This window comes from Mus musculus, chromosome 15 (genome assembly GCF_000001635.26).
Source record: "Mus musculus strain C57BL/6J chromosome 15, GRCm38.p6 C57BL/6J".
NCBI lineage: Eukaryota > Metazoa > Chordata > Mammalia > Rodentia > Muridae > Mus > Mus musculus.
The window spans coordinates 64,410,887-64,437,949 of record NC_000081.6 but is presented as its reverse complement, the minus strand read 5'-3'; the positions used below and the strand labels follow the sequence as shown (position 1 = coordinate 64,437,949).

The window sequence follows — 27,063 nt, the reverse complement described above, 5'->3', positions numbered from 1 at the left end:
TCCAGGACCTGTCAGGAGCTCATAGTTCCCCAGGAGGTAATGGGGTTCCACAGGTTCCTCTCCTATTCATAACTGACAAGGTCTTTGGTTTTTATAAGTGAAATAAAATCTCTTCCCTCTTTCTCAGGAGAGTCACTGGACATGCTTGACCACTCTTCTGATTTTGCCATTCTATCTCCTTCTGCTCTCACTCACTCAGTGACTAACCTATCCACCCTTAGTTTGGTTCAAGTCCAATGCCACCCCCACTGAGCTTTCTGGGATCAAGTCCGATCAGGGAAGTCACACACTCAGAAGGACCCTGTGTTCGAATTCCTGGTTAGCTGACTCCACCTATAAATTCCAATTAGTTATCAAGTAGCATATCGCTGTTTTCATCTTATACTGATTCCCCCACTGTCAAGTAAGGATGATCCTGACTCCAGGTTTCTTCAGCCCAACAGTGAGAGTAACTGCTGGACCCTCATACCACACTACTTCATTTGTAAAACTCTGCATTTACCACTCAACAACTGTTTATCAAGTACCAGTTTGGGTATCAGTCTGTGTTCCACACAAATTAAATTCAGCAGTACTTATGACAAAGCCGGTCCCTGCTCCCACAGAGACAATGGTCTGGCACAAAGACAATCAATAAGCATTAATTACAACACACACTGATTAGCAACGCTTTTGTTCTCTTGAAGAGATCACTTCCTGTCTGCCTGTGGATTTCTCTACCATGTCATCCATTTACTGATGATATTCTGATGAGTCCTACTGCCAGAACCAGTGGCCTAGGTAGTATGACAGTCTCCTCCTCTACCTCATCATGTTCTGTCCCTCTGAATTCATCCAGTACCCACTGAATTCATCCAATTCCCTCTGAATTCATTCAGTTCCCTCTGCCCCACACACTTTTCATGTCATAAGTATCTGTGTATATTTCAGTATCATGTTCAACATCACTGCTTCCTAGAAACTCTAGAACTGCAGGTACTTGCACACTCCAACACACTCTTGTGCCCCAACCCTACCTAGCACCCTCCTCCCTCAGACTATGAGCCAGGCAAATACTCAGACAGATTCTTGTAGTGAATTTTCTTTATTAAATTGGTGAATTCAATTTTATAAGAGTTCTATAATTTTAAAAATATAGTACAATGCATCTATTACCACTAGTTCCTTTCAGATTATAATAACCTGTTAAGAATTAGTCATAAAGCTAGACATGGCTCTTATAGAGGACCCAGGTTTGTTCCCAGCATCCATGTGGCAGCTTACACCAGGGCCACCCACAGAATTTTGCAAATGGCTCTGCAAGCTACCTCTCTCAATGAGCCTTAAAAGAGGTCACTCTGGCTAACAAACCAGACTGTACACAGCAAGTGTAGAAACTGAGGCTCTTCTCACTTCCACAGGCCCTGCAGGCACACAGGACACATATAAATAGGCATAAACATAAATAAAAAGTAAATAAATAAAAATTTAAGTAGCCATCATTCACAAAGATAATTTCTATATCTCAGGAACCCTCATATGCATATACATATATGTACATATATATATACACTTTATACAAGGCATCTCATTCAAATCTTACTTTAACTGCATAAGTTATCATATTCCATTTTTAGAGTTGAGAAACTAGAGCTTAAAAAAAGATGTCAATGGAATTATGCTTCATGTAAATGACAAATCATTGAGCCGAAACTAGCTTCAAAGGAAGGAATGTATTAAGTTTTATAACTGGAAGCCAGGGCAGTTGAGAAAAGCCCTTTGTTGGTTACTTTTTGCTTCCTGTGACCAAGCAGCTGACAAGACACCATTTACAAGACAAAAGTTTTGCTTGCTTTGTCTTGAGAGAATCCGTACCGTCAATCCATCATGGTGAGATAGGCAGGATGGGGTTAATGATGCCAAGGCCATGTAGCTGGGGCTCCTTGTGTCCAGAAGAACCTAAACAGAGAGAAAGGCAAAGTTCTGGCAGTCAGCTGACTGTCTCCGTTTTCCCTTTTTTATTCAGCGTGGAATGCCACCAGTGTTTTAGCATCTTCTGTGGCATCAGTAGAAAGCTGATACACCATGGTTCTGAGACTGGACCCTGAAGGACATTCTCCTGTAACTGTCAAATCTTAGTCTCAGCACAGAAAGCATGGATTTTTCTGGAAACCTATTTCCTATCCTGGACTGCCTAACAAAAAGTTATGACACACAAGAGTTATTACATAGCACATAAATAAACCCCATCAAACAAAAATTGCAAACCCAGTTCTTCTCACCCTGAGTCTGACTCCCCAGATTCTCGAGGCCAGATTCTCGAGGCCACATGAACACTATCAAAAGACACAAGGGAAGAAAATAGCAGTTGAAAGGAGTCATAGTCTCAACCAATTGCAAGACAAAGTACAAGTAATGAGTAGTAATACAAGGGGAAGTAATGAGTTGTCACTAGGGCCACTCATAGAACTTTGCAAATGACTCTGCAAGCCACCTCGATGGGCTTTAAAACAGATCACTCTGGCTAACCAACCAGACTGTAAACAGCAAGCATAGAAACAGAGGCTCGAGAGGAACCTCCTAACTATACCAGAGAAGGTACATTTGGAGGCTGAAACCAGCCAGACTCAAGCGTGGGTCAGGGAGACATGATCTGGTCAAATTCTGGGTGTATTTTGAAGGTAGAAACTGATAGGGTCTTCTTTTTACATCAGACATGGAGTGTGAGATAAAGATGGGTGTCATATTTATATTTAGTGTCCAAAACGAATTTTGACGCTGCTCTGATGAGGACCATGGTCTAAGGCCATGCTAGCATCCTAGCACTGTCTTAGCATGCTGGTAACACAAAAAGGCACCATATCCTGATGCCCTGTAGTGTAGCCTATCTAGGACCACTGATGCCCAGTGGAGCATACCATCTAAACAGTCTCTCTGTCTTGCTTATCCTTTGCCTCTGCATTTTTCTACTTCCCTTCTCCTGGCTCCTCCTGTTTTCCAAGGAAGCACTTGTTGCTCCCCAGCAAGAGTCTCTCAGTCCATGTTCAATTCCTAGCTTGATTTCCCTGCCACCTTCAAGCCCTGACTGAAAACAGGCCTCTTCTTGCAGGGTGATGGTGCAAAGAACTTTGGAGGAGGCTTTCTGAGTTCCACACAGCTATGCAAATTAGAAGCTCAGTCCCCACCTACTACCTCGCCCCCCTCCTTCTGTGTCGCTGACAGCCTGCTCCTCCCACAGAATGCTGGGAAAGGGAACTGAATTCTTGGGAGTCTTAAATGCCAGCGTCTGCACTCTCTTCCAGGCAATGCCTGGGAGTGAGATCCTACAGCCACAGCCCAAACCCAGTGCAGGTGCTCTATGCTAATAGGAGCCTGAACATTGTGTGTGTGTGTGTGTGTGTGTGTGTGTGTGTGTGTGTGTGTGTACACATATGTGTGACTGGGTCTGATGCCATCAACAGGTCTAAGGCATAACTTGTATTCTCCATCAACAACTTTGCTTCCCGGACCAGATAAAAATATCTTCTTAGGCAAAGAAGAACTTCTCTTAAGTTGGACAATCTCAACCTCAACAACAGCTGCAGGCTTTGAAATGGGTGCCACTGGCACCATTTTCTGGGTATGAAAACAGAGCTTGTGGTTGTCTTCCATAGATCACAAGGTGGATTCTTTCCCAGCTCTCGTCCTTTCCACTCAAATGGCTCTTTCATTCCATTCTAAACCCTTTCCGACTGAGACCTCATCCCTTCTTTCTTCATCGCCAGCTCAAATGGCGCCTCCTCCCCTCCAAGGAGCCTTGGCTGACCATCCTATCCTCCTTGGCTGCTTTGCTCCTGGTTTCTATCCAAATCATCCTCATTCTTTTCAAAACTCATCAGGGTGTGAGTTGTGGTTTGTCCCTCTGTGCACATGGCTGGAGCATGGCTCTCTCCATCACACAAGCTCCTTGAGGGCAGGGGCCCATTCTGCCTTATTCATCCCTGTATTCCAAGAACTAGATACAGGTCCAATGAGGGGAGTTCTTGACTAGCACTCCAGGCTAACTGACCAGTCCAGGCACTACATGCCTGCCTTCATTCACATCTCTATTCACTGAGTTGGTATTATTCTAGTTCACACTGCAGACTATGCTAGGAATACTTGTATACCCCTTAGCTAAGTTGGCACTAGGTACCCTTGAGTGTCAAGTACTTGTGCTGTATAGTTTTAACTAGTTTAACTAAGAGAGCTACAAGGCTCAAGAAACTCAATGAGAATCTTATAAGACTCGAGGAGTTCTGTAAAGTCTGACTCAGGAGGCTCTTTTCCTGGGGTTTAGCAAATAATTGCTGAGGGAGAGGAGTCTCTTGGGTGGAGCTGCCTGCAAGTTGTGTAGGGAACTCCAGTAATTTAGCTCTCCTGAGTCATCACCCACCCATCAACGATACAGTGATGCTGCCTTTTGGTTACCTACACTCCTCCTAGGAGCAACCACAACAAACTCATTGATTCACCAACCTGGATGTAGACACAATCATTTCTTTGGTCTCTTGTTGCTCTCTAAGTAGAATATGGGAGACTGGGTAACTAGTGAAGAGACAGGTTGATGTGGAATGGGCAGGAACCAGGTTTCCTCATGACAAGTTAGGCATGTATCTTCAAGGGCTTTCTATTATTTGGCCAAATTGACTCCAAAAAAGTATAATGGAAAAAACAAAACAAACAAACAATCAAAAACAAATGTCCACTGGAACATATAGCATCAAATATTTGTATTAAATGCTTTGAGAATTTTTTGCATTATATTTGCTTAAACTTATCCACCTTTCCACAACTCCTCCCAGATCCACCCCTCATTCCATACCCATCTAACTTTGTGTCCTCATTTTTGAAAACTCACCAAGTCCATTTTATGCCACCTACATACTTTTGGGTGTGTACCCATCCAAAATCATGGTGCAAGATTGGCCTGAAACACTCTAAGAGCCAGAAGTGAGAGACAACGGCATTGAAGCCGAGCATTCTGGACACAGCAGGGCAGTTGCACACAGGACCTCACAGAGATTGGGGCAGCATGCACAATACCCATGCATAACATCGAATTTTAAAACATTGCCTGATAACTACCAAAGGAAGAACAAATAAAGAAAATATAGTAAACATACATCATGAAACTTAGTTGTGTCATAATGAATGAAACTATGCTGTTTGCAGGAAAGTGGAAGGAACTAGAAATCAATATGTTAAGTGGAATAAAAGAGCCCCACAAAGACCCATTTTCTTATCTCACAGAGATGTGAAAGGGAAGAAGGGCATTAGAAGTATAGAAGAGACCATGAAAGGATGGTCAAGGCTCATTGTATGCATATATGGAAATAACTTAATGATATTCTTTTTAAAACAAATGCTCAACCTAACCACTCGATTCTCGTTTTATTCTTTCAGCAGTAAGTGACTGATACATGCCACAATCAATTACAGAGAATGTTGAGCCAAAAATGCATAAATAAATAGGAGGGGGTTAAAACAGGGAGAAACAATCCACACACCCAGCTCTGGAGAAGGCCACAGAGCAGGTTTCCCTGTTGGACTGAACACAGGGGCTGAGATCTAAAGAACAACAGGAGCTGTGGAGAGAGGACCTTTTGACTGACAGCAGTGTGGAAAGTTCCAGCAACTAGAAGAAGAAAGGCTTCAGGAGCACAGATGGAAATCAAACACACTTCAGGAGCTGAACCAGTTGTTCAAATGTAGAATCACTCCTAAACTGTTGATAAAATTTAGCCTCATCTCACAGATTTATCCCCGGAGCCCTTGTGGTGGACAAAATGGTCCATCAATCAAGAGTTAACCTTGCTCAAGCAGTTAAATAGCTGGAACGCTGCAAGGGTTAGAAATCAGGAGGGGAGTGGGAGGAGAGCAAGAAAAGGAGCTTGGTCCTTACCTAGAAAGAGTGGCAATAACATCCAAGCTCTTTGAGCCCACAGGGTAGCTTCTGAACGGCTCTGCAGGCTTTAGTGTGGAGAACGTACTGGGACCAGCTATAGATCCAGCCTCTAGTAGAGAAAAATTGAGACCTAAGGACCAATTGCAGAAGTTTGTAGTAGGTAAACTTGACAAATATGAAGCACCAGGTGACTTCAAAATTTGATTTCAGGACTAGGGAACTGAGGTAGAGAAACCAGAATGACAACTTCGATATCACTTCAAAGATGCCTATATCACCTCATAAACTGATGGAACTACCATCAGAGTTTTCTAATAGTCTCCTACAAAGGGGGGCCATCAGGATTTAGGTGCCTCCAGTGGACACTCACAATCTGCCTAGTAAGCTGACTTTGCTAAAAATCAAATGTTAAGATAAAATTAAATCTCTAAAGATTACGTAAAAATTTCACATTCATGGTAGTTATACCAAATATTGGTTATTTTGGAGTGATTCATTTTGCTTAGCTACATGAAAGAAAGTTTTAAGTATGCAAAAGTACAAACCAATGTGTTTCTTTGTGACTAATTTCAATGCTCTATAATCCTCATGATATAAACAAATAAAATTTAACAAAAGATACATTTTTATAAAACTTCCAAAGGATCACCCTGTGGACAGAATTATTCCTTACTCTTTCCAAAATTGTTACACTTAGCACCAAATAGTTTCTAACTCCTTCAAAGCTCCTCTTGACCTACAGTTTCAGTCACCCCAAGTCCAACTCCCAGATGTCATCCCTGGATCTCCCTCAACTTGGGCCTCCAGGAGTGAACCATTCTCCCAGGTGGCACCCTCACTTCCTACTCTGACCTCTGTAGAGGAGACTGTACACCAGGAACATCACCCTGTCCTGGCATCAAACATTGAGAACAGCATGTGAAAAAGCAGGGAAGAGGTACTGTGGTGGTTTGGAAGAAAATGACCCCCACATGCTTATAGGGAATGACACAATAGGAGGTGTGATCTTGTTGAAGAGTGTCACTTGGGGTGGGCTCTGAGGTAGCAATGCTCAAGCCAGGCCCATTGTGGCATTCTGTTACTGCTACTTGTGGATCTGATGTAGAACTCTCTGCTCCTTCTCCAGCACCACGGTTGCCTGTATGCCACCATCCTTCCTGCCATGATGACAGTGGACTAAAACTCTGAAACTGTAAGCAAGCCACAGTTAAATGTTTTTGCTTTATAAGAGTCACTGTGGTTCACTATAAAAGGGGTTGCTTGCCCCCTCCTCTCTCTCTCTCTTGCCCCTCTCTTGTTTTTGCCTTCCTTCTCCAGCTCTCTCCCCATTCCCTTTCCCCCTCTCTCTCTCTTCGTGCTCATGGCCGGCCTCTACTCCTCTACTTATCTATTCTCTCTCTCTCTCTCTCTCTCTCTCTCTGCCTTTCTCTGCCTCTATTACTTCTTAACTCCCCTCCCCATGCCATAAAGAAATTCTATTCTATACTATACCATCATGTGGCTGATCCCTCAGGGGGAAAGGATGCCTCAGCATGGTCCTGAGGAGGCACCCCCTTCCCCCAAACCTGACTATGCCTCCATAGAACATATCCCCCACTCTCTTTCATCTTTTTATAAACACATCAGTGGTCGTGGTATCTCTTCACTGCAATAGAAACCCTAACTAAGACAGGCACAGAACATAAATGTGAATTGAAGCAAGTTCAGTTACCAGAGCTGCAAAACTGAGATTTCATCCCATTATGACCAGTATCCTCATAGGCTGGTATCTTTAGATCTAGTGCTCCTGGGTGTGTTTTGGAGAGCATTAGGACACTAATTGGAGTCTTGTTCACCTCTAACTTTGTAGAAGGTTGTTAGAGAATATGGGTGTCTTACTCCATCTTCTGTTAGCAACAATATAAAGACTGGATCGAGGGGATCTCATCTTGACTCATGGTTCTCGTCAAAGGTCCACAGGCAGCATCCTTGGCTGGTAGGGTAGCAAAATCCTAAGATGGAGGAGAACAACTCATAAGCATGTGAGAGACCTAGCCAAATTGGCTTGTAGAGCAACCCACTCACAATGTGATTCATTAACCTGTTAGCTCGTTAAGTAAATGGATTAATCCATTAATCTTAAATATGTGAATTTTTGAGACAAGCAGCATTCAAATCATAGCAATGAGCAATGGCTTTCTCTGCTTTCTCTGATCCAGGGTAGATTTCCTACCAGGTGTGAAATGGTTTGCTGAAAGCTGCTTTTACAGCCCCGTGTTTGGGGAGACCCCTGCCTGAGTCCCATCTGTTTCTGCACACCCTGTTGTTAGATCCCAGCATCAGACATATTGCACGACATCTGGCCAAGCCCTGGTGCCTGGCACATGAAGCATTTGCACATGATCAAGATTCAATAGATATCAATTTCATTGACTCAAATGTATGTATTCCTACAAATACATATGTATACATGTAAACCTATTTATAAAAAAGATTCCTGCCAAAACAGCATTTGGGAAAGAGTGATATCCATTAAGAATCTAAAACAAGAAAGAAAAAAAAAAGTCAGCCCAGACCACTTCCACTGGAAAAGTCCATCCCGCTAATTACCCTGAGAGGTCAAAAGACTGTCTCTGGCCCAAGAGAATATTACCTGCTGATTGACAGGAAGAATGTGAAAGCCCTAGCCAAACTAGGTTTTAGAAGTAGGCCCACCCTGGAGAAATGCATTAGCCTGCTAAACCATTAATCAAATAAATGATCAATCCATTTGGGAAGACAAGCTGTCTGAAATCACGGTAGAATATTTGTGCCACAGTCTTGCTGATGTTTTCAGACCTCTCGATTATGGCTGCTCTCTGTCCTAACATTGCTTCATCTGCCTGGTCCATAGTGATGCTCTCAGGTTTGCAGCTCCACCTCCTATCCCACACACAGTATCCTTGATGAGTTCTAAGATTCCCATGGCCTTTGTGCTGGGTGTGTTCCTATCCCTGTATCAGGCAGACCTTGGTTGGCTTCACTATTATCAGCAGCTCCAGAAACAATTTTTAAAAGGAAAGATTTCCTTTGGCTCATGGTTTCAGACATTTCACCCCACTTCTGGCTGACTCTCACACTTAAGCAGGGCACCCCATGGCAAGACAAGAAAGACTTGAAGGAATAAGGTCACTGGTCACTCTCCTTTTGACAGCCTGGAAGCAGAGAGAAAGTGGGAGGAGAGAAGGAGGAGACTGAGAGAGGGGGAGAGTGAGAGAGGAGAAGAGTGAGAAGGGGGAGAGGAGGAGGAGAGGGAAAGGAAACAATTCCCATCTTTCTAAGGCACACTGTAGTGACAAACATCCAACTAGTTCCAACCTCTTTCTACCACCTTTGAGTAATCTCATGTCGTTAGATTATGAATCCATCAAAGGATTAATCCATTGGTTAGATCTAAGCCCTCAGGACCTAATCACTTCCCAACAGTAATTAGCTGCCAGCCAACCAAGCCCCCAGCATGCGAGCTTCTTCTAGTCAAGCTATAGCAAACCTCAGTACAGAGCATGAACCCTGACCAATTCCTCAGAGCTCCACTTGTATCTCTACAGCTGCTCACAGCCATCTCCAAGAAGGAAAGGTCTTCATGTGGCCCGGTTCCCACCTTGGGAGACCTACTGCAGTGTAGCATCTTTTGAGATGGCTCTGGCCTCACATTGCCTCCTCGCCTTTTGTTTCTGGGCTCTATGGCACTTGAGAAATGTCTCAAGTTCTGCATCCATCAGGTTCACAGGGAAGTGATGCACCCTTGATGCCCCATAAACTTCTCCCCTCGCCTACCTCCCCCATTCAGATAAAGGGAAGGCTAGCACAGGCAGCCTGCTTTATGGGCAAGATGTTCAACTGGAGGAGACAGAAGGTACAGCTGCTAATACCCTGAAATGAAAAGGAGTAGCCAAAGGTTTAGCACTTCTGGGAGACACTAGCAGGTGTAGTAAGAAATCTGGAATTTTTGCTCCCTTTTTAAAAACACAGAAATATTATAGTAATATTTTTCATTTTAATCTCAGGTGTGGGGCTATGGGGCTATGTGCTTCAGACTCTCTTGTTCTCTAACAAAGTGTGGTTTTGCCAGCTGCAGATAGTTTCTACAATTGTGTCACATTTTGGAATTCTGGGAACTTTTCAGAGGTGAGGGACTCTTGGCCAGCTCAGCACAGCCCTTGGACATCAACATTATCCCAGGTAGCATGGCCTTTGGTGGTCATATGAACCACAAACCTTGACCCAGACCCCTGCTGCTGCATGACCGTAAACCCAGACATAGCTCTCAGAGACTGCGTGGGCTGGAACTTCACCATGGCCTCAAGTGGCCGGATGGGCTACGCACATCAGGCTGTTCCTCTCCACTCTCACCTCTCCAGTTCTGCCTCTCTCCTCAGTGCGCAACACGTTCTGCTTCTCTTTCTCTCCCATCTCTCTACTACATACTTGTAAATCATGGTGGCTGCAGGAAGGCCCCTGAGTGTCTTCTGCCCATCTGTGTTGCAAGGTGGGCCAGCCTTTCTCAACAACCGTTTTTTGAGCAGAGACCAAATGCTCCTAACATTTAGGAATAGCCATGGCTTCAAGAACTCTGTCCTAGTATTCCCAATAAAATGGCACTTATTGTCATACTACATAGCTGTGCTTACTCCATAATGTGATTACTATATTGATATACACTTCTGATGGACAAGCTCAGCCACAACCTCTAAATTGAACCCTTTTTATAACTACTGCCCTGAGGCTTCTCTTCACCCATCCAAGGAGGGGGCAAGACGCCTCTGTCTCTGCCTCAGGAGCATGAGAGAAAGAAGTTAACAACACTTGATAGGTGTGACTCATATCCATCGGAGACCACTGAGACTGTGGTCTCAGGTCTAGCCTGGTTCCGCAAGATGGTAATTCTCAGCATGGCTGCCCTGAACTTCACAGCTGCTTTTTCATATCTCACAGTTCAACGTTCAATGTGCCCTGGTAGGTAGGAGCCAACCGACTGGAAATTGACTCAGTGAGAAGTTGGACTACACAAGAGGCCAAAGATAAACAATTCAAAAGCAGAGTACAACTATATCCCAGTCAAGGAAAAACAACCCAGGGACATTAAGCAAGATACTGTTATGCAGGTAGACCCTGGCTCTGCTCCCTGTCTGTCTCTCCTTATGCATCTCGAGCATGCTTTTTTTTATTTTAAAGTAACTGTTTTGGAGGCAGAAGTGGTTAAGAATTCATGGTCATCCCCAGCAGACTTCTGAGCTTGAAGCCAGCCTAGACTACTTGAGAAACTATCTTGGAAAGCAAAACCAAAAACAAGCAAAAAGTGATCAAGTGCCCGAAATACAGCTCAGTTAATAAAATTCTTTTTTTTTTCAATTTTTATTACATATTTTTTTCATTTACATTTCAAATGCTATCCTGAAAGTCCCATATACCCTTCCCCCACCCTGTTCCCCTACCCACTCACTCCCACTTCTTAGCCCTGGCTTTCTGCTATACTAGGGCATATAAAGTTTGCAAGACCAAGGGGCCTCTCTTCCCAATGGATGGCAGACTAGGTCATCTTCGGCTACATATGCAACTAGAGACACAAGCTCTGGGTGTACTAGTTAGTTCATATTGTTGTTCCACCTATAGGGTTGCAGACCCCTTTAGCTCCTTGGGTACTTTCTCTAGCTCCTCCATTGGGGGCCCTGTGTTCTATCCAATACATGACTGTGAGCATCCACTTCTGTATTTGCCAGGCACTGGCATAGCCTCACAAGAGACTTCTATATCAGGGTCCTGTCAGCAAAATCTTGCTGGCATATGCAATAGTGTCTGAGTTTGGTGGCTGTTTATGGGATGGATTCCCAGGTGGGACAGTCTCTGGATTGTCCTTTCATAACAGCCTTATTTACAATATCCAGAAGCTGGAAAGAACCCAGATGTCCCTCCACAGAGGAATGGATACAGAAAATGTGGTACATTTACACAATGGAGTACTACTCAGCTATTAAAATGAATTTATGAAATTCTTAGGCAAATGGATGCATCTGGAGTATATCATCCTGAGCGAGGTAACCCAATCACAAAAGAACACACATGATATGCACTCATGGATAAGTGAATATTAGCCCAGAAATTTAGAATACTCAAGATACAATTTGCAAAACATATGAAACTGAAGAAGAGGGAAGACCAAAAGGGTGGATACTTCATTCCTTCTTAGAATGGGGAACAAAATACCCATGGAAGGAGTTAAAGACACCTTTCACACTTAATTTCCACTTCCCATTCCTCCTATGGGCTTGGGACTCAACCAGTGTCTTGTGCTTTTTCATCTAGCTGTTTGCCTTTCCCTGCGATCCTGGAGGAGTATACACAGACACTGAGAAGGTCACCGATTTTGGTCTCTCACCTGTTTAGAGCACTTTCCCAGCCACATTCATTGTTATCTTTTGGCTTCCTAGTAATTTTCACAACACATAAAGTTTTAATTTTATGATATTATTTTATGTAACCTCCCCCCCTCAGCCTGAAATCTGGCTGATCAGGTTTGACTGTTATCACCAGGAGAGCATCCGGGATGGAGCCTGCCACCCTATCATTCTGCCACTCCCACTGCTGCTCCTGCCGCCTAGCTGTTCTGGAGCCAACACGTGGTCACCTGCAACTGGACTCCAAGGATGATTTGGTGGGAATGGTCCCCTCCCCCTTCTTCATAACCCCGTGTCTCCGAATAGTAAAATTGAGCTTTGATCAGAACCCTTGTCTTAGCTCCATCCTTTCTCATGCCACCTAGGTTCCCTCTTTTCTTTCAGATTCCAAGATGCTTTCCAGGCTCAAACCTGGACATGTAGGCCACTGGCCGGCCTCAACAATTTTACTGTGTCTTCTCTTATGGATTCTGGGGGCTGTCGAGCTTAAGAAGGCAAAGCTTTTCTCCATCTTGGTATTATTTAAATACGTGTTTTCTTTTAATACTTTGGATGAATATTTTTAAATGTAAAACCTTTCTTCATCTGGAGTTGATTTTTTTTTTGTATAGGAACTAGGAAGAATGTCATTTTAGATGACTTCCATTTGTCTGAACACAATGCCAATTTTAAAATAATCCCCCTGTTTCCACCATTTGAGGAATCCTCTTAACCACATTTCTGATGCATCAGAGCCTATTCCTAGACCCCACTTAAGTTTTTTGCTGGTGTGTCCAGTTATGTGCTATTACCAAACCGCTCATTTTATTTTAGCTTTACTGTGTGCTCCATTAGCTTTCAAGCATAGTCTACCTTAGGTTTTTCAGAATCTGTATATGTTATCAATGAATTCTTTTTTACACATAAGCCTCACTATGGCTAATTGCACCAAAAATGTATTCTTAAAGTTGAGATTATGTTCAATTTAAGGATTAATTTAGGAACATCAGACATTGTATAGTATGAGTATGGAGCCACCTCTCTTATAAATATTTATTTCTATTTATTTGTGAATTTGTACATAATCCTCAATGGCATCTTTATATTATATGCACACATGTGTGTGTTACAAGGGTAGAACCCAGATCTTTGTATGTGCCAGGCAAGTGTTTTACCACTGAACTGTGCCTATTTTCTTCATATACATGGTAACATAACTTGATATGAAAACTAATTTGTCCATAGTTACTCTAAATTGACTTTTTAAAAATTTTTATCTATTTATTATGCTGGAAAAAAACTGATTTTCTCACCCAGACATCATGCTGTATTTGATTGCTAAAGATGACTTTTAATTGAATATCCTAGGTTAGTAACTATAAAGGCTATATCTATACCTGATAATCATTTGCCTCATTATTAGTTCTTACATCTCTGGGCTGTTTGTTTGTTTACCTGCCTAAAAACACTGGCTATTAGAGGTATATCCCATGTTCCAAACATTAATGTGACTTACTAGGGTTCCAAGAATAAGTCTCTCTCTTCCCCCTCCCCATCCTCCTCCCCTCTCTCTTCCTCCCCCCCCCCCGTGTGTGTGTGTGTGTGTGTGTGTGTGTGTGTGTGTGTGTGTGTGTTTGCATGCTTACATATAGGATAGGGATAGAGGATGTTGTAGACCTTGCCCAGAAAAATGGACAAAGCAGGTGAATGCAGAGATGCCTTCTTTTCCTCTCTCCTTATTTTCCAGCTCTAGGTAGGCTAGCTCCCTTGGCTGGGGGGTGGGGGTAGGGGGACTCCTGGAGGCCAGGATGTCTCTTCCTTCACCAGAAAGGCTCACTGGAGTTCAGTTCCTACCTCTAGTTTTTCGCTGACTGTCTGCTTTCTCATGTTCAAAGAAAGCTATTATTATTGGGTCAGCCCACCTCCTGGTATGGAAACCACTTCATGGGGGCAGTGACATCAGTCATAAGGAATATCCATTATCAAGGGTCTTTAAGCAGCTATACAAATTGTCATCACGGTGGGCACTACAGATTACTAGCCAAGTGGAAAATACACCACAGGATCATTTGCCTTTACATCCTACCCAGGGGTGATGCAAGCTCCCAGAACCTGGACAACACTCTGGCTGGCTCTTGGCCCCTGTATTTCCCAGGAAAGGAAAATAAATGGTTGGTAGCATTTATAAGTGGTACGCTGGGGCCTTTGAGGACAAGCCTGCTGTTTCTCAGGTCAAACTTGGTGAGAAGAACCTTGACAGCTCTAGCCAAGCACTTGCTGAAATCAGTGTTAAGGTTTGTCAGCCTGCCACAGCCAGCCAGCAGCCCCATACTGTGACGAGATATCTGCAGGACAAGGACCAGGCAGATCAAATCAGGGAAGCTACTGCCAGCATCTAAACCGCCGTGTTAAGATGCAAAACCAAACAAGAAACTGGAAACTTTAATCCCAGCACTCGGGAGGCAGAGACAGGTGGATTTCTGAGTTCAAGGCCAGCCTGGTCTACAAAGTGAGTTCCAGGACAGCCAGGGCTACACAGAGAAACCCTGTCTCTGGAAGAAGAAGAAGAAGAAGAAGAAGAAGAAGAAGAAGAAGAAGAAGAAGAAGAAGAAGAAGAAGAAGAAGAAGAAGAAGAAGAAGAAGAAGAAGATAGCTCCCACTTCTGTTCTTAAACAAATTGATGGAGAAGCCGTCAGAACCATCGGTGGGTAAGTGGGCAGGGTCATGAACAGTTTCCAGAAGAAACATGCAAGGGTTTATTTTCTCCCTTCTTCTTATTTATTTAGAGTCCCTTGGCATTCTGCAGACAGCATCGATATTACCTTGGCAGTCAAAGCAGAACGCTATTAATCTAGACAGCTATTTTGAAAAGGGCCCGAGGCTTCTTCCTCTGCTGTCTTTGTTCTACAACAAGATGTGCATTTAAACATCAGAAGCTGACAGAGATCGGTAGTCCCTGTGGACAAAGAAGGAAGGGTCAGTGAGTGGGGTCATTCAAGGGAACAGAAGACTCTCAAAGGTGAAGTGGCATTTCTTGGGTCTGGGTCACCTGCCAGGTGATCAAGGCTAATGGAACAGATTGATTATTTATCAGCTCTGGGATTTTTCCAACACACTGAGGTTCCTACGATAGTTATCCTATCTATAAGCCAGAGATGCTATGTGTATCTTCAAGGACTGATAAGTAATAAGGTTGTGTATGGAAAGAGAGTAGGACCTGATACATAGTAAATATTCAGCAAGTTAGGATGCAGGAACAGCACTGCTAACAAGAAGAAAGGGAGGGGGGAGGGAGGGAGGGAGGGAGGGGAGGGAGGGAGGGAGGGAGGGAGGGAGGGAGGGAGGGAGGGACGGAGGGACGGAGGGAGGGAGGGAAGGTTATTCTAGATCAATGGAAGGTGCACAAGATGAGACTTTGGTCCTCATGTGTGGAACATCTATGTAGCCTAGACAAGTCATGTCACTCCCAGGTCCCAGATGATCTCAGAGCTTCCAGGTTTTGTTCTGGGCTGCCCAAGACAGCACCTCACTCCCTTGGCCACTGACATTCCCATATTGGACCTGTAGATGTGGAGCGTCATGGGTGTGCCTCAGATCAGAGTGAGATACTACAGGCAGGCATCTCACTGGCATGCTTGGCCCGCCCTTCCCCAAGGAAGCTGACCTCTTGTTTGGACCTCTCTGGCATTTCCATGGAGACAAGGGATTTGGCAGAGAGGGACTGAAAGTTCTTCCTTCAGGAAAGCCTCCTCCCTTCCCCAGGGAGCCTATGTTCTGTGACCCAGCTTCCCGGAGACACTGAAACTAAGGCTACCTCCCTCCCATCCAGGCTGCCTCCAGGGACAGGGTTCAGGCACCCTTTCAGGATGCCGCCCAGGGGAGCCAGCTTAGCCTGAAGTTGGCTCTGCCTATACCCACATAGCTTCCGGTTAATGGCAGAGTCCTTCCTGAAGGCACCTACTGTACATTCCAATGCAAAAGGAATTCCCACCATCCCCTCAGGCAACTGAACCCTTGCAGGGAGGGGATTAGGGAGTTGGACTACAGCTCCGACTGTCTCCTCTGTTGGCAGAGCTTACAGCCAACAGGCTATACCCTGAGAAAGATCCTCAGGACCAGCCTCTATGACGGTTGAACCCGTGAACCTGTGAGCTTCTGTTGGGTTCCATTCTCCTCTGTTCTCTCCATGCTAAAGCAGATCTCTGCTGTGTCTCTTTCTCCAGGCTCCTTGGTGACATCATTGCTGAGACTGGCCTGCTTCCTATACTGTATTGAGGGCTTGCTCCGCCTTAATTAAGGGACTATTGGTGCTCTACCACTGAGCTATACCCCAGCCCTCCAGTGTCTGTTCTCAGAGGTTCAAGCAGCTGCTCACAGCATCTCCCCGTTATCTCATAAAAGTAATCTAATTGAGGAGTGTTCCATTGCTCTGCTTGTGTGAACCTCAACGGTCGTCCTGTGATGAGCATGTGGTGGGGGGTATGATGTTGTCCTTTTTTACAAGTGGGGAAATTGAGGCCCAGAGAATGCTCTGAGGCTTCCCAGGGTCCCCAAAGCCAGCAAGCATAGAAATGGTAGCAGAATTAAACCTTGGGTCAATGATAAGAAGCTTCAGGAGTCTCTGTCACCCATAATTCCTGTTACCCAGCAGCCATCCAGAGGGACACAATAGTTTATTTACCGCATCTTAGAGGAATGAGACCAAATTTACATACATTCAGCAACTTGTTTTTTAAGGTTTTTGTTGTTGTTTTGTTTTGTTTTTGCTTTTGTTTTTTGAGATAAGTTCTCAATAGACTATTCACTAGGTAGTTAAAGTTGGCTTCAAACTCACTATATAGCACAGGTTAGCTTTAAACTCACTACGTAGCCCAGGCTAGCCTTAAATGCACATGATCTTCTCATCTGTCTCCCAGTTACTGGAACTGTTGGCATTTACCTCCACACCCACTACCCAAAATAATCTGAGAACATTTTGTCTCTAGAGATGGGAATGTAAACCCAGATTCACTGAGCACCACAGCCTACGACTTCATCATATTACATTACCATCCCACACAGTAGGTCGACCTGTGATGGGAAACTGTCTCTTATACGGGAACTGCCACTCCAATACCTGGCACTTCCTATGATGGGATCTTGCAGGTTGGCTGGGCTACAGAAATCCCTGATGAGGAGGACTGTGTAGAGGGAGCACCCAAGTCCCAAGGGCTGGAGAGAAACAGAGCCGGTCTCTCTGTCCTCTGTGAGCCGATAAGCAGTTCAGCGGCACTTGCACTCAAGCAAGTCTGACTGAGCTGTGGCTAGAAAAAGAAAAGTAGGTCCCTATGATGAAGAGGAAGACCAAGGATGACACAAGGTAGAGGCTTCATCTTCAAATGCTTACTGGTGATAACAGTGACCAACGCAAGATGTGAGGAGAAAATACACACCTACTATGCGCAAAACACTCCTAACTGTCATCAAAGAACCCACTGATAACACTGTCTTCTGATGTGTAGGTCATCCCTGTGTTCTAATACAAGGACAAACCCCACCCTTACTCTACAGCCACAGCCAGAACAGTGGGCTGTGTGAGGTGGCACGCACCTGTCAACCTAGCCTTCAGGAAGCTGAGGATTGCGGGTTGAGAATAGGCTGGCAATGGCAATACTATCTTTAAAAACCAGGGTTGAAAAGAATGGCAAGAAGAACCATGGTCAGAACCACTTGCCAAAGAGAGTCCCAGCTTTGAGGAGAAAAGCTAACGGGAAGAGAAAATGGCTATTCTGTATTCATACACTCTTCCCAAGATGGTTGAAATATAGAGCCCCGGGATATTTGTCTGTCAGAATGTGCTCCGTTGCAAGTAAGAAACGCTGACAGCGTGGCCCAAACATGAGCAAGTTCATGGTTTACCTCAGGTGACTTTAATTTGTTTTTCCTCAGGCAGTCTCCTTCCAAAGGATACTATGGTACAGGGCAGTATTGAAAACTGAGTTTCAAGGTCACTGCTAGCTGTAATAGTTAAGAAGATGCTAATCAGGCTATGCAATCCCCTCAAAGTAGTAAACCAAGGAGAAAGGCATTGCTATTAAAGGACACTTAAAGGACTCAGGGAAGTGAGGGGCTGAGGTCCTGCCTGGAGCTACATTCTATTTCTGGACTTCTGGGGTGAGGCCTGGTACCAATTAATTTGAACCCAGAATTGTCATTAAAAGGGGGGGGGTAGAAGGAAGCAAATGTAGATGAACTAGCTACTCTTAAATTCTGCATTTCCACTTCTCAGACCCTTTTCTCTTGAGAGAAAATGGACAGAGGGAACATGCAAGAGCCCCTTGCTTATATAGCCGTCCTCTGTGCTGGGCTGTCTCATGAGAGACGCACAGGCTGGCCCAGGGCGAAGTCCCTCTCTGGGTGCTGCACATGTCTCTGTAGTCAGCAAAACCTTCACCCACTATGTCTCCCCTCCCCCCCCCACTTCCTCACCATATCCTCAGCATATGATAAATGCCTTACCAGTTGTCACCTGACAGTGGATGGATTTGGGGATGGGAATGGTCTTATAGGTGTTTCAAACACAGTCCCCTCTGCAACTGTGACCCTCTGATGTCCTTAATCTGCCTTCCTGCTAGACCCTATGACAGTTTCTCTGCCATACCCTTGTTTGTGCCAGTGGCTCGTTCCATCTGGCCTGTCCCCCCATCCTCCTGACTTCTGCATACACACATTCATCTGATTTTTCCTCCACTAAGGCCAATTTCAGCCATCCTTCCTGAGGGAAGTTTCTACTGAACTCATCAGTGTGGGGAGCCACCCTCACATTCGCCATTACAAGATGGCACTGACATCCTGTGTTCTAAGTGGTAAACAAATAATCTGCGCATGTGCCAAGGGTAGTTCTCCACTCCGTGTGCTCTGCCTTCCCCATGACGACAACTCGGCCAATGGGCTGCAGCCAATCAGGGAGCGACACGTCCTAGGCGGAGGATAATTCTCCTTAAAAGGGACGGGGTTTCGCCATTCTCTTTTTTGCTCCTGAAGATGTAAGCAATAAAGCTTTTGCCGCAGAAGATTCCGGTTTGTTGCGTCTTTCCTGGCCGGTTGTGAACGCGCGTAAGACATCAGCCCTTCCCCAGTTTATGCCTATACCATTGCCTATACCCTGATCATGGAGATTAGGTTGAATATGTCTATTCTCTTTGCTCATCAGACTCTGCCACTCCAGAGGCCAGGGACCCTGTCTGCTGTTATCTCTGTTGCCTCTGTATCTAGGCACAGTACCTAGATCCTAATAGGTGCTCAATTAATGCTCCAAGTTTGCAGGGCACATGTCAGAGGCCTAATGTCTGCCGAGGAGGGCATAGTGGCTTGATTGCACAGACTCTGATGTCAGACAGCTTGAGTGTAAATCTTACAGCTCCACTTGCCAAATGTGTGATGGCCTAGTTACATCAAGGCAGGAGTCCTCCTCCTGGAGATATAGCAAAAACCACTTAAAAAAGTACAGTATGCATGTGGTTCTTAGTCAGTGCCTAACTCACAGGGTAAGCTACCATTACCAGTGCTCATGATGTTATCACAGGTAAGTCTTTCACATCTCCATCAGTAACTTTTCTAATCACTGTGCCCCAATACACAATAGACATAAATGAAGGGATTCTTTAATATGGCTCAGTTTCATGGGACACAGACACTCGTGTCCCATGGAGACATGTGGAGCACCTCCACAGTGGTGGAAGCCTCTGACTGAGGCTTGTTTCTATCCTGGTGACCAGGAAGCAGAGCTCAGGCTGGATCCCAGCTGAGCTATAACCTTCTGAAGTTACTACTCTGCAAGCCAGCCCTCACCTCTATACAGTCACACAGCCTCTCAAAACAGCACCACCAGCCAGGCGGTGATACTGCAGGCCTTTAATCCCAGCACTCAGGAGGCAGAGGCAGATGGATCTCTGAGTTCTAGGCCAGCCTGGTCTAGACATCCAGCTCTAAGACTGCCAGGGTCTCATAGAGAATCCCTGCCTCAAAAAGCAAAACAAAACAAAACAAAAACCCAGCACACCAACTGGGATCCAAGTTTTAAAGACTCAAGCCTCTGAGGGACCTTTTAGATTTAGACTCAAACCATAACAAACTGTCCTCAGCCATCTCTAGTTTCTTCCTTCATAATGACTCATAACTGCTCAATTGGGACTCTAGAGAGATGTTATAATATGTGAATCTCTTATACAAAGGGAAACTCCTATACAAGCAATCCTTCCACAGTAAGCTGTAAACCACCTCTCCCTTTCCCACCTCTACAATTCTCTCTCTCTCTCTCTCTCTCTCTCTCTCTCTCTCTCTCTCTCTCTCTCTGTGTGTGTGTGTGTGTGTGTGTGTGTGTGTGTGTGTCTCTCTGTCTCTGTCTCTTTCTCTGTCTCTGTCTCTCTATGTGTGTGTGTGTGTGTGTGTGTGTGTGTACGCCTCTCCAAATACATTAGAGAATGTGGAAACATCAACCATTTGAGTGAAAATTAAGTTATCATTTATAATTAGGCCAAGAACACTAGAATATGCCGCCCAACTGACCCCACCACCTTTAGTGTCTAACAGTGAGATCTACAATGCATTCCCATCTGTATTTGCTGTTTGCTTTGCCATACTGGCGATTTAACTGCGGCCTCAAAACTGTGAAGCCCTGAGCTATATCCCCAGTCTCCCTCTTCAAGTAAATGTAGGCTGGCGATGCAGTTCAGGTAGCAGATACTCGAAGCCCTGAGCTCAAAGCCTAGCACATGCATAAATCGAACATAATACCCACCAAAAATTCCAGCTCTTGGGAGGTGGAGTCAGTAGGATCAGAGGTTAAAGGTCATTCTCAGTTATGAGCTGAGTTCCAGGACAGCTTGTGGGGGGATGGGAGGAAACTGTCAATAAATAAATCTGTTTTACAAAAAGAACTTGATAAAAAAAATAATAAGGGATTATTTATTTTGGCTCAACTTCAGGGAACACACAGACAATCATGGCAGGGAAGGCATGCAGAGTGCCCCCACTGTGGCTGATATAAAAAACTGATATTAAAATAAAAGTGTGACATTCAGGGTATTTTTGTTTTGTTCAAAACGAAGACCAGAAATGGGAAAGGTGCCATACTCATGGATCACAAACTAAAAATTCTTCCATGTTATCACAAGAAGGAATAAAGAAACAAAGAAATGTCCCTATCTCCCTCCTATGTGTGCGAAGTAATTCCTTATCTGCACACAAATTTACTTGTCTCTGTTCCCAGAAGACCCAAAAGCACTCAGAAGCCACCAGGAGGCTCCTTGGAAACACAGGTCCACTTCCAGGAAAGCTATCACCAGGGATCCAGTGGCACTTGACACCAACCGAAGGTGACTCGGGGGGACCCAGTCTAGACTCCTTCCCTCTCAGAAATCCAGTCTCAAATCCTTCACACTCTGTGCACCTCCTTCCTCCCCATAATCAGTGCCAGCTTGGCTTAGGTCTTCACCAGTTCCCCTTGGATTAACATCCTCCTCTAACCTCTCTCTGTCCCTGAGAACTCCTCCTGACCTCCAATCATACCATGGTAAAAACCAAAAACCCAATCAAGGTTTGCCAGATGAATGAGCACAAGTCCCCATTTGAAGGATGGCTGGCATATCTTGGAGGCAAGCTAGAGGGCAAATGACACCTGACATTTGGAGAAATAAAAAAATGCACTAATTGATAGTGTGAATTATCAAGAACTCTGAAAAACTATGACAGAAGCAGAAATGTTCCTTCTCAGCCAGGGAGGTGATGGCCTTGTCAAGCAAGTACCTTGCCTCCTGTCACTCCTCCATGTTCCTGTTTGAACTTTGGTTCCAAGGACCTATATGTGTCTGTATGTGTTCTGTTCTGCAGGACTTTGAAATTCTCTCTCTCTCTCTCTCTCTCTCTCTCTCTCTCTCTCTCTCACACACACACACACACACACACACACACACACACACCACATGCACATACATGACTGTAGGTACCACTTCTTGATCATACTGTGTAACTCTAATGCTTAACATATCTCGGGGAAGTTGATTGATGTTGGTCGTGTAACTTGAATAGAGTTGCTGGAGTTGATGCCTGTCTCACCTGTCCTCTGCCAAATCCCTCTTTGCCAAAACAAGCAGGATTCTTGTCAGACACCCACCTTGAACATATCCCTGAGTGGTTTGTAAAGCAGGGTAATTTGTCTCTCTTGGGAAGATCATGTCAGTCCATTCTTTCTGGAAATAGAGTTATTTTTAGAAAGCTTGGCAGGAAACAAGTCCAATTGGAAAATGACTTGGAGTGAGGTAAAGAAAGAAGCCAGAAGTTGTCTCTGCAAACAGCCTCTTGCCTACATCTCTGAGGATGTAGCATAACAGTACAGGTCACAAGCACCCTCCCTGTCAACAGTATAATTAAGTCGTCCTCATCTCTGGCTGCAGGTACCCCAGGAACCTGGCTGGAAATGGTGCCATTCATCCAGTAGGTGGTTCAGAATAAAATCAATCCTACACTGCCGTCACAGCCATTGAATTACCCTGTGCCTCCACCATCAGCTCTGGTAATCCCCATTTTGAAGCCATAATGTTAAGGCTTAGAGAAGCCAAAGTCACACAGCATCACACATCCATAGCCAAAGACCATAACCACTGCCCATACTTTCCCCTCCTCTTAGTCTCTTTTCCTGGGACCAAGTTACCATAACAACATGCAGGCCACACTCTTCAGAGAAAGGAGTGAGAACGAATTTTCTAAATCCAGGAATATATAAGTAATACAGCAGGTGGGGTTTACAAGGTGATATTCTTGGTCACTGCCTAAGGAGGAAAAACACAGACCAGGCATTATTTATTAGTCTCAATAATTCCATTAGGCCAGTGTCATCGTGTCCCCCTTATTCAGGTGAGGGAACGTGAGGAGGTTAAGTGGTTTCTCCAAAGTGAGAAGCAGCAAACAGAGGAAGGAAGAACCCATCTATCTTAGTTAGGGTTTTACTGCTGTGACCAGATACCATGACCAAGGCAACTCTTACAAGGACAACATTTAATTGGGGCTGACTTGCAAGTTCAGAGGTTCAGTTCATTATCATCAAGGCAGGAGCATAACAGCATCCAGGCAGGCATGGTGCAGGAGGACCTGAGAGTTCTCCATCTTTATCTGAAGGCTGCTGGGAGAAGACTGGCTTCCAGGCAGCTGGGATGAGGGTCTTAAAGCCCATGCCCACAGTGACACATCTACCCCAACAAGGCCATACCTCCAAATACTGCCACATCCTGGGCCACGCATATACAAACCACCACTCCATCCTCAGAGCAAACCTCCACCAAAGGCCTCAATGTGTCAACACTGCTCTCAGTGTACCCACACTGTGCTGCAGAACGCCGCAGTCAGAAGCCACACATCTGACCCGTGTCCTTTTCACATAAGTGCAAAAGGCTGGGATGCCGAAGGTGAGAATGATGGCTTCTGCTGCTGCTACTGCTGCTTATGTCATCATGTCCTGAGGACTTTCCATGTGCCAGGCTTCAGAGTTCCCAACTGTAGAACACAGTCAATTCCTGGCTCACGGTTCAGCAGGAGAATATGCTCCCGTTTAATCCCCTGCTCCCTAAAATCAGATAATTTCTTTTTTACAGTTGGCCAGATAGGAGCTCTTTCTCAGCCTCCATTTGCATGTCAAGTGTTCCCAACCTCAGGACCGAGCTCAATCTTATCTCACCTAGCAGTTCCTGCCTGCTTCCCCTTCATGCTCATAATGATAACTATCCTAACGACCAGAAGCTAGAACTCGAAACCAAGCACAGCACAAATGCGTGCAACTTTCAAGGCCTGCCACTTGGACCTACTTCAAGAAGCTTCCACAGAGCTCAGAAACATGCTTTCTCTGAGAGATAACAGAGTAGCTCTCATACCACAGAGATTTATCCAGGTATCAATGCAGAACCAACCCCATTTAGTTTCCGAGATGCTCACTTTACCATGAGCTATCTTTCCTCCTCACAAAGAAACTGGGTGCCCTGCCACCGAGTCACACTCTGAGTCATTCCTTGTCACCACTGAAACACAGAGAGCCAATGCTCAGATATGAATATGGCAGGGTCAAGCTTGAGGAATTGTAGTCTACCCACAGGACCAAAGGACTAGAGCCTCCCCATTGCTATACACAATGTTCCCTCTATCTGGAATCTTATGTCCCTCTTCATAATCTTCACCTGATAAACTGTATACACCCTTGGAGACACAGATAACAGATCATGTCACCTATGAATCTCAGACACAGATTCAGTCCCTCCTTCCCCTGTGTTAACAATGCATCTTATCTGTATGCTCATTAGATAAACCCCGGGTCATGCATTACTATCAATTTGCACATGGACACATATTTATATTTTATTTTAGGTTGTGAACTCCTCAAAGAATCTTCTCCTTCTGGGCCCAGCTCAGATGTGCTTCTTCTGTGAAGGCTCGCTGAATTCCGTCAGTAGTAGTTTTGCATATGTCTAACACTACTTATGTGTATCTCTGCTTCCTCACGCAGCTCCTACCATGTGGTGAACACTCATTAGCTGTAACTCATTAGCTTGTAAATTTGGGGTCCTGCGGGGCTTGTTTCTGGGCACAGATAAATGGAAAGAAGCACGGACCAGCAGCTAACATAATGAAAAGGCAATCCCTTTCCTGGCCTTGTTTCTCCAGGAAAGAGATGTGATGCAGAACTCACTGGAATCCCACCCCCCAAGCTCCTCCCCACTGCTCCCAAATTCTCTCCGGCTCTGGAACTGTCCTGGAATGCTGTTCGCCAACACTACATTCCTTCCCCAGAGTCACGTGCACAGGTACACCTTGGGAAGCTTGCCTTTCCTCCTGGCATCCTCTCCTCCCCTGACCCTGCTAACTCCCCATCCCTTATTGTGGAGACCAGCCTAGCTTCCCCCATGTCCTTTTTCCTTTCCCTTTGAGTGGCAGGCCTTTCCTCTTACCCTCCTGACATTCTACCTTGTAGAACCCATTGTCTCATTTTTGTACCATTCATAGAGTTTAAGGAACCATTGCTTGAAAAACCAAATCCTCTCCAGGGAGATAAAGGCTCTATATGAGCCAGCTGTGAGTATCCTCTGGCTAAGAAATCTTGCCTTGGTCAAGCGTGTCTATGAAATTGATGCATAAATAATAGAAAAATTTTCTCAGTTCACTTATCCGTTGATGCTGAACTCAGCAGGACATACCATGCATCCATCATGGGCGCTAGGGAATAGACCTTGACAAGGACAGTAAGGAAATCCTAGCTAAGTATGCTTGGAGAACATTCTGTTTCCTAGGGATATGGATTTAGTGTTTAACACTGAACCTCTATGTTGTGAGTTATTCTGTTGATGGCAAGGGAATCTGCTTTGAGAACTTTCACTTCTATTCATTGGGCAGGAAATCATCCCAGAGAGATCAGTAATAGAATCTGGCTGGGCCTTTGCACTTGCTCTTGTGTTTCAATGGGAGGCCATTTTGCTTGGGAATTTTTACCTAATGACTGCTCATTGCTGTTATTTTAAAAGATTTGGTTTGAGGCAAAAGTCTAAAAAGGAGTACTAATATAAACATGTTAATGTAATTATCACAACAATGATATACAACAAATCACTTCTCACTAAGTGTTTGATATACAATGTTACACACTCTGAGGTAGGTACTAGGTGTGGGCCTAGTGTCTAATGTAATGAAATTAAGATCGTATCTTGCTTAGTTCTGCAAGATAGGTGGTACAGATCAGGAGACTTTGAGTTTGTACAAGGTCACATGATCAATGGTAAACTTCCCCAAGGTCACATGGGCCATTGAGCCAGTGCTGAAATGTAGAACCAACCCAAAGCCTGTGTGATTACTCAGAGCCATGGACATCTTCTCTTTATCCAAGGGCCCCATTTCACTCAATGTAGCTTCCAGGAAGCTATGACCCAAGATGCCCTTGGGGCCCATATGTTGCTTCTTTTCTTATCTTTTCTCCCTAATTCCTTCAGCTTCAAACACACACACACACACACACACACACACACACACACACACTTGCACATAAATATACACAGGCACATACATAAATGGTCACGTACTCTGATTAGCTCTGATCCACCCCAGGGCAGGAGGTCACCTGTGCCTGCAATGCCCTCACAAGAGGCTCCTCAGTTGCTCCCTCCTGCTCTGTTTTGAATCCACCTGCTCTGCTCTGGTGACCCAGGTGGCTCTGAATTTACAGCCTCGCTCAACCTCTGAGCTGACATCTCTTGGATGCTAATGGCGTTGGCTGTTGTTTCTGAACACTGCTCTTCAACCAGGACTGGAAACAAACTTCTGGGTCTCCCAGACAGGTAAACAACCTCAGTCTCTTCAAACGGATATCCTTTCATTCTCCATTCTGAAGTTATTGAAAGGTGGGAGGCTGGACTGGGAAAGAACCCGCTGAGGACCATCTGTCCTCCATTATCACAGCAATCTGGCCTGTGCTTGCACTTTCCATTTTGCAAAACCACAACTGGTCCCCATGCAAGTTAGCAGCCTATCTGAGTGGTCACTGTTCTATTGCTGTGAAGAGACACCATGACTAAGGCAACTCTTATAAAAGACAGCATGTCATTGGGACTTGCTTGGAGTTCCAGTGGGTTAGTAGTCCTTTTTCATCATAGAGAAGAGTATGAGCGCTTACAGGCAGGCATGGTACTGGAGAAGTAGCTGAGATATATCCTGAACCACAAGAAAAGAGAGAGAGAGAGAGAGAGAGAGAGAGAG

At 44.8% G+C, this 27,063-nt stretch overlaps 1 long non-coding RNA gene across 1 annotated transcript in view; it reads right to left on the bottom strand.

The window, feature by feature from the left end:
- Positions 1 to 1,065: 1,065 nt before the first annotated feature.
- The window catches only part of Gm30563, a 44,652-nt gene continuing 18,654 nt past the window's right edge, over positions 1,066 to 27,063 (bottom strand). The window contains exons 3-5 of the long non-coding RNA XR_003951589.1: positions 7,784 to 7,896; positions 4,477 to 6,014; positions 1,066 to 1,938 (exon numbers count right to left, since the gene is read on the bottom strand). This is a non-coding gene — a long non-coding RNA (predicted gene, 30563). The remainder of the gene's footprint in view (positions 1,939 to 4,476; positions 6,015 to 7,783; positions 7,897 to 27,063) is intronic.